Here is a 7,264-nt window from a genome sequence, read left to right on the forward strand (position 1 = left end):
GACTATTGATGTCTTGACTGGTGCCTGAAAGCTTGAAAGCATAAATAAACTGGCATTGGTAGAGCAGCTAATAGAGGGAGAGCCATTTTGAAACATTGCTATTCCTTTCCTGAACCTTTCTTCCATTTTGCTCCAAAGAGAGGCAAGCTAGATACAGTTGCTATTGATTTCCATTTCAAAGTCTCATAGTGGAGATTCACATTGACTCATGAATGGGCCATTTCTGCTCAGTTAAAATCCACATTCAATTCTGTGTGCCTATTTGAGGTCCCTGTGGAGAGATGTGATGCTGAGTGACAAGAGAGACCATGTGTGAGATGAATAGAGCTCAAATCCTTAATTCATTCTCCTTGCCAATCCATCTTTTGTGTCCACATAATACACTGAATTAACCCCATATTCTAAGTTTGCATGATACATTGAATCATAGATCAGTGTAGGGCTCACAAACTAAACAAATAAAAAAAAACCTGACTGAAGTGTATACTAAACAAATAAATGCAACATCTAGGTTTTTGACCTCATTCAGCATTTTATGAATGTAACTCATGTAAGAATATAAAATGTTCTGTGTTCTGGTCCATTATTAAACATTCGGGTCAAAAACTCATTTTCAATGTTAATGATTTGAATGCTAAGGAGGGGAATTTTTTTAAAAAGAAAGAAATGAAACCGAGTGTTGAAAGCAATCATAACAATCCAACTGTCAGAGATGAAACTTTGGCAGCTACATGCCTCTGAGTTTCAAGTTGCCTTTAGATTAAGGGGGGGGGAGTTGTTACTTTCAAATGGGTTAGATGGAGAAACAAAACTTCTGTGATTCAGCTGACGATTGTGAGAGCCTGAAGCCTTTTCAAGGACACCAGAACAGGTGCGGATTTGAAGCAGACAGTTCCAATAACAAAGTGAATTTATTTATATGGACTACATAAGACTCTAAGGATTTGTCTGGGGAAATTATTGTTTAAGAGTATGAATTGGTGTTGGAACCTCAGAGTTAGTTTTGCTTCAACATAACCATGCAGTGTATTCAATAAACAGTCAGATTTTCAGAGATGGAATAAACCTGGAGTTTTATTTGGATTCTCAAGCTGGATGTTGACACCAACAGCATGACAAACTTTTGTCCATTTACTTTGCTTCTTTCTTTCTTTCTTTCTTTCTTTCTTTCTTTCTTTCTTTCTTTCTTTCTTTCTTTCTTTCTTTCTTTCATACATTTATTAAATAAAGATATTTGTGTAGAATAAATAGGAAACAAAGGTAAAATTTATCTCTGTTAATGCCCTTGGGTAATGTGTATTGCATTGTTCAGGCTCTTAGTTGGGAGATAGCAAAACAAATCAGCAGTCCTGTTGGGAATTTAACCTTTGACAAAACTAATTTTCATTAGTTAATACACAAACTTCTGGCACAAAGAGTAGGAAAGGAGAGGAGAAAATTAACCAGAATTAAATGTTTTGGCTTTCTATGATTTACTGTATTTCATCTTATATTCAGTAAGTACTTAGTAACCAACACTTCATTTGAAATGCTATTTCTCTGTGCAAATGTTTTTTTTTTATTTAGCTGTAAAATAATCTGAAAGCCTATTACCTTAAGATTTGGGCCTTCCTTAAATAAGACCCTTCTTTAAATATTTTAAATAAGCTTCCTCAAGGGTCTTCTTTAAAATATTTCTACAATTCAAAGATCTGGGATATTTATTTAAAAAAAAAGTCACCCTTGAGAATACCAATACACTTTGTGAAATAATGTCCTAAACCTTATTATCTATAACTTCTAACATATTGGGGGACTTTTATTCCTATAGTAGCTTGTATTTCTAGGGAACAGAATAGATTTAATATAAAAGGATGTGTAGATGAAAGCATTCATTTTTATTTAGTTAATACCAAAGGCCACTGTTACAAATATATAAAAATGGATGAAGCAGACCATTGCCTTGATGAATTCATCACCTATGTGGCACCTCTGCATAATTTGATGCCATAAATATGTGCAGGAAGATTGAATGGGAAATAATAAATGATTTCTTTCCAAACAAGTACCCACTTCTCCTTAAACCTTTAATCCTGCTGAAATGAAATGCTGAAGGATTTTGGTACAAAATGTATAGAAAAAATATTTATGTAACAATTTAATAAAATTACAATGGATCCCAAGCAAAGAGATGCTGTTCCTTTTATGTTGCATGGGTGTTCTCAAATATGAGGCTTTGTTTTATGCTAACTGCCACTAAGAATCGCTCATACAATCAGTTTCGGCAGTAGCAAATTTGTGATAGGCTTTTTCATTTAAAAATATAAAATCACTTGTTGCCCAAATTAACTAGCCCAAATATTGGGATCAGCTATTATTAATCCAACATTTCTGAATTGTGTTTCAAACATTTGAGCCAAGCTAAAAAATTCTATAGTTGATAATTTGACAGAATCCTGCATCTTGACAACAGGACACTATCAGAGCCAGCTAACAAAATTTCAATCAATCAATCAATCAATCAATCAGAATAGAGCAGGAAGGGAAATTTTCTAGTCCAGCCCCCTGCTCATTTCAGACAAGTGGTTGTCCAGTCTCTTCTTAAAAATCTCAAGTGATGAAGTGATGAAGCATCCACAACATCTGAAGGCACTGGTTAATTGTCCTCACTGTTAAGAAGTTTCTCCTTAATTCCAGGTTGCTTCACTCTTTGATTAGTTTCCATCCATTGTTTCTTGTCTTGCCTTCTGGTGCTTTGGAAAATAAATTGACCCTCCTTTTGGCAGCCTCTCAAATACTAGAATACTGCTATCATTTCCCCCGTAGATCTTCTTTTCTCTAGACTGGCCATTCCCAAATCCTGCAACCATTCTTCATATGTTTTAATCCTGGGCCTTTAATCATCTTAGTTGCTCTTCTTTGCACTTTTTCCAAAGTCTCAACATCTTTTTTTGTAATGTGGTGACCAAAGCTGGATGCAGTAAGGCTTTATAAAACAGTACTAATATGTCACATGATTTTGATTCTATGCCTCTGTTTATACAACCAAGGATTGTATTAGCTCTTTTGGTGGCTGCTGCACACTGCTGACTCATGTTTAAGTGATAGTCCACTAGGACTACAAGGTGCCTCTCACAGTTACTGTTTTTGAGCCAGGTCTCACCTAATCTGTACTTTGTCTCATTTTGTATGAGGAAATTCAACAAGTTACAAGTAAAACTCCATGCTTTGTCAACCTTACCACTTCCAAGTTAATATAACCAGTGATTGATACCTTAAACCAGGAACTAGAATTAGTAGCAGTGATACCAGCATTCATTTTGCTTGTAGTGAATATACTGTATACAGAAAATCTCAAGCAAAAAAATTAACCTTGAATTGACAAAGTCTGAAATATTGGAAGCTACCTTATATTGAATGTCATGATGGATTTATCTGATTTAATATATTTTCCAAGTTTCTTCAAGGATTCCTCTGATATATTTTTTCTTAGCTCAGAGATTGAACCCCAAACATTCTGCATTAAAAGTCTCTGTGGAGTTTTTTGTCCTTTTCTTTTAAAGAACTTGGTTAAATATACATATAAATTTAACCCCTACAGTATGACATGTTACATTGTTTTCCAGCACCTATATCTACATGATTTGCCATTAGCATTTCCCAGGATTTTTTTTTTCAATTCCCCACTTTAATTTAAATCTAGTAGTTCTATAATCTCTTACTCAGTCTTGAATAAGACATTGAATAAAGTCCAAGTTGCTTAATCTTTAGAGGTTAGCCAAAATTGGCTAGATGCTAATCCCCACTCCATAACTGAGATGTACACGTTTTGGAAACAGACTTTAGGTTAAATGACATATTTTAAAGAGATCGCCAGCAGTGTGCCTTCTAGAAGCTGAATATTTGGTTCCACTAAAGGTTAGGCTAATGAGACCAGCAAATGTCAGGCTGGCAAGGTATGATTAATTTCAGATTTGTGAATTAATTCCAGACCAAATTGCTTCCCTCCTTCCAAAATGAAAATTTGAAATATGCTTCACAATAGTTCTCAGTGAGTTACCAGAAAAGTAACAAAATGCTTCTGCAGATGCACAAATCTGCAAATTTAAAAATGTGTATTTTGAGAGAAAATATATTTTAAATTATTATGGTTATTTAATTCATGTTCTGGGTAGTTTCTGTTAATAAAAAGCAGTAGATGAACCTGTCAAGATTTTTCACCTAATGTCTTAGTTGGCAGGAGGGAATATGAAGCCATCACTTGCTCAATAAAATAGTGTTAATCAGTGCTTACTTCTTTACAAGTCTTGGACTTTTTTCCTCTATCAGCACTGCACTTAGTTCAAGAATGTCTCCTCCGCAAATTTCAAGGCACCTGGGGTGATCTCAGCACAGCACATCAGAAGCATCTAAATGGTTAGCTTCCTTAGATATCAAACTATGACATCCATTGCAATTTTATGGCTCCATATCATAGTGATTTTATTATGGTTTTATCTTAATTTAATATTTTATCTCCTATATTGTATTGTCTATCAATCTATCTGCCTGCCTGCCTGCCTGCCTGCCTGCCTGCCTGCCTGCCTGTCTACCTACCTACCTACCTACCTACCTACCTACCTACCTACCTATCTATCTATCTATCTATCTATCTATCTATCTATCTATCTATCTATCTATCTATCTATCTATCTATCTATCTATCATCATATTGTCTGAAATGGTATAGGGAAGTGATGGCGAACCTTTAAGAGACTGAGTGCCCAAACTGCAACCCAAAATCCACTTATGCATCGTCGAATGCCGGGTGAGTGTGGCCCATTGGGTGGGCGTGGCTGCAGTGGTAATGGCAGACTGGGTGGGACTAAAAAGTTCAATCAATCAATTCCAACTTTGCAAGATCTTTTTTTTTCCCGCGAGAAGTTGAAATTGACTGATTGAACCTTTTTTTTTTTTTTGCACACGGCGGCGGAGGCCTAAAGCGAAAAGGTTTTATAAAACCCAGCTGAAGGCCTAGGACTGGGGTGATGGTGCGCGTGCCCACAGAGAGGGCTCTGAGTGCCGCCTCTGGCACCCGTGCCATAGGTTTGCCACCACTGGTATAGGGTTTTCTGCTGAGTAGGGGATTGGACTAGATGACCTACAAGGTCCCTTCCAACTTACTACTACTACTACTACTACTACTACTACTACTACTACTACTACTACTACTATTGATCATCGCATAATCAGCCAGATGTTCAGACTGGATTTGGCATTTTTGTCTACCTATCAAGTCCTTACCAAGGCCCTGGGATAGGCAGATGTAGATGTTTAATGGTATTACAGATATTATTATTATTAGTATTATTAGTATTATCATTATCATTATCATTATCATCATCATTATTATCTAATCTATATGTGCTGATACTTTAAAAATTAAATTTGTATATCAGTGATTGCATGACCTCTAAATTTGTATATTAGTGATTGCATGACCTCTGTGGATGCCATATGCTAAATAAATAAGCACCGAGCTATTATTTTTCTTACAAATAGCTCTTAGCTATGTGTTCCTACTACATAAGAGAGTTTAATTACTTATATCCTTCCTTCCCTCCCTCCCTCCCTCCCTCCCTCCCTCCATTCATTCATTCATTCATTCATTCATCCATCCATCCATCCATCCATCCATCCATCCATCCATCCATCCATCCATCCATCCATCCATCCATCCATCCACCGTAAATAATTACATTATGCTGCGTAAATTAAAATTAGGAAGTTTCTTTATATTAAAACCAATAAGCCCAAAGAACTTCTTTAAATGTAATGTTATGTGGAATGACTGAGAGAGGCGGGACAATGAGATGCTGCTTAGGAAATGGTCAGATAAGAGGAAGTATAGCCCATAGTGAGCAGAGCAAGAGACACAGACAGGACCCTCCCTAAGTTATTGGGCTATAAAGATGAGGGTAGGAGAATTTTAGTTTCAGATTTGTAAGATTCTGTTAATGTAGCTTTACAAGTACTTTACAAGTAGAATTAGGTCATCTGTCCATGTTTCCTGATTGGTCTACCTGGTAAGGCTGACATTAATACTCTGCATAATTTGTCAGACTACAACTTCAAATGGTTTTTATTTCAAATAATAAGCTTCACATCTTGCCTTAAGAAACATACAAAATAATAATTATTTTAAAACTGGAATGCAATTAGCTGCAATTTGCATAATCTCAGTTTTCAGGGTTTCCCCCCCCCTTTTAACTGATGTAGAGAACAGCAGTTTTAGATGAGAAGCTAAGGTTATTATTTTACATTCCTTATTATAAGGTTTTACTGACAGTCATAATTAAAATAAATATGTTATATAGTCAAAAATCTACTACTAAGGTTAAGGTCTATCCACAGTGTAAAAAATACATCATTTAAAAAAGTAGGAGAGTGGCACTAGATTATTGACAGTTGTTATTTATTGGGAACTTAGATACAGTTGGAGTTTCCTAGGAAACCCGAGCCTTTTTTTGCCAAAGAATTTCACAAGATCAAACTGTATCTTTATATTATTTATCAGTGGCAAAATTTGTTGCCTATCAATCCTAACGGCAGAATAATACATGAAGATATATGAAGGAAACTCTGGTTGAACTTTGCAGAAAATATTCTGATAGTGAGAGCAGATGGACAGGGGAATGAACCAATGATTGCAGAACTGGTGTTTTTTACTGGATGTCTTCGCCAGAGACTGGCCTGCCATCCAAGGGGTCTATTTTAATTTGGAGTCAGTAGCCTAAAACGACCTTTCCAACTCTCAAGATTCTTTGATCTCCTACCTTCATTGTTTGGACTGATGTAAAAATTATATTTCAAAAAATGCATGCTTAATATCAATGGGCATTGTGTAGTGCTTCAAAGTATATACTTAATATACTTTGAAGCACTACACAAATGTCTATTGATATTATCAATATTAGTATTATGTAGTGTGTTCACGTTGATATTCCATTTTCTTCATATGGGAACTTGTTTTAAAGGATTCTTTTTTTAGAATCTCTTTAAGATAATCTAGGTTTTTTTTGGGGGGGTGTTTCTTTTTCCCATTCCTTGATACTGTGGACCACAGTATCATGCTGCGGCGCTTGGTGGAGTTGGGAGTGGGAGGCACCGTTATGCGGTGGTTCTCCTCCTTCCTCACCGACCGCACGCAGTCTGTATTGGCAGGGGGACAGAGGTCGACCCCAAGGCCCCTAACTTGTGGGGTGCCACAAGGGTCGGTCCTCTCCCCCCTATTGTTCAATATTTA

This window comes from Protobothrops mucrosquamatus, unplaced genomic scaffold, assembly GCF_001527695.2.
Source record: "Protobothrops mucrosquamatus isolate PMUCROS unplaced genomic scaffold, P.Mucros_1.0 scaffold2395, whole genome shotgun sequence".
In the NCBI taxonomy this organism is placed as follows: Eukaryota; Metazoa; Chordata; class Lepidosauria; order Squamata; family Viperidae; genus Protobothrops; species Protobothrops mucrosquamatus.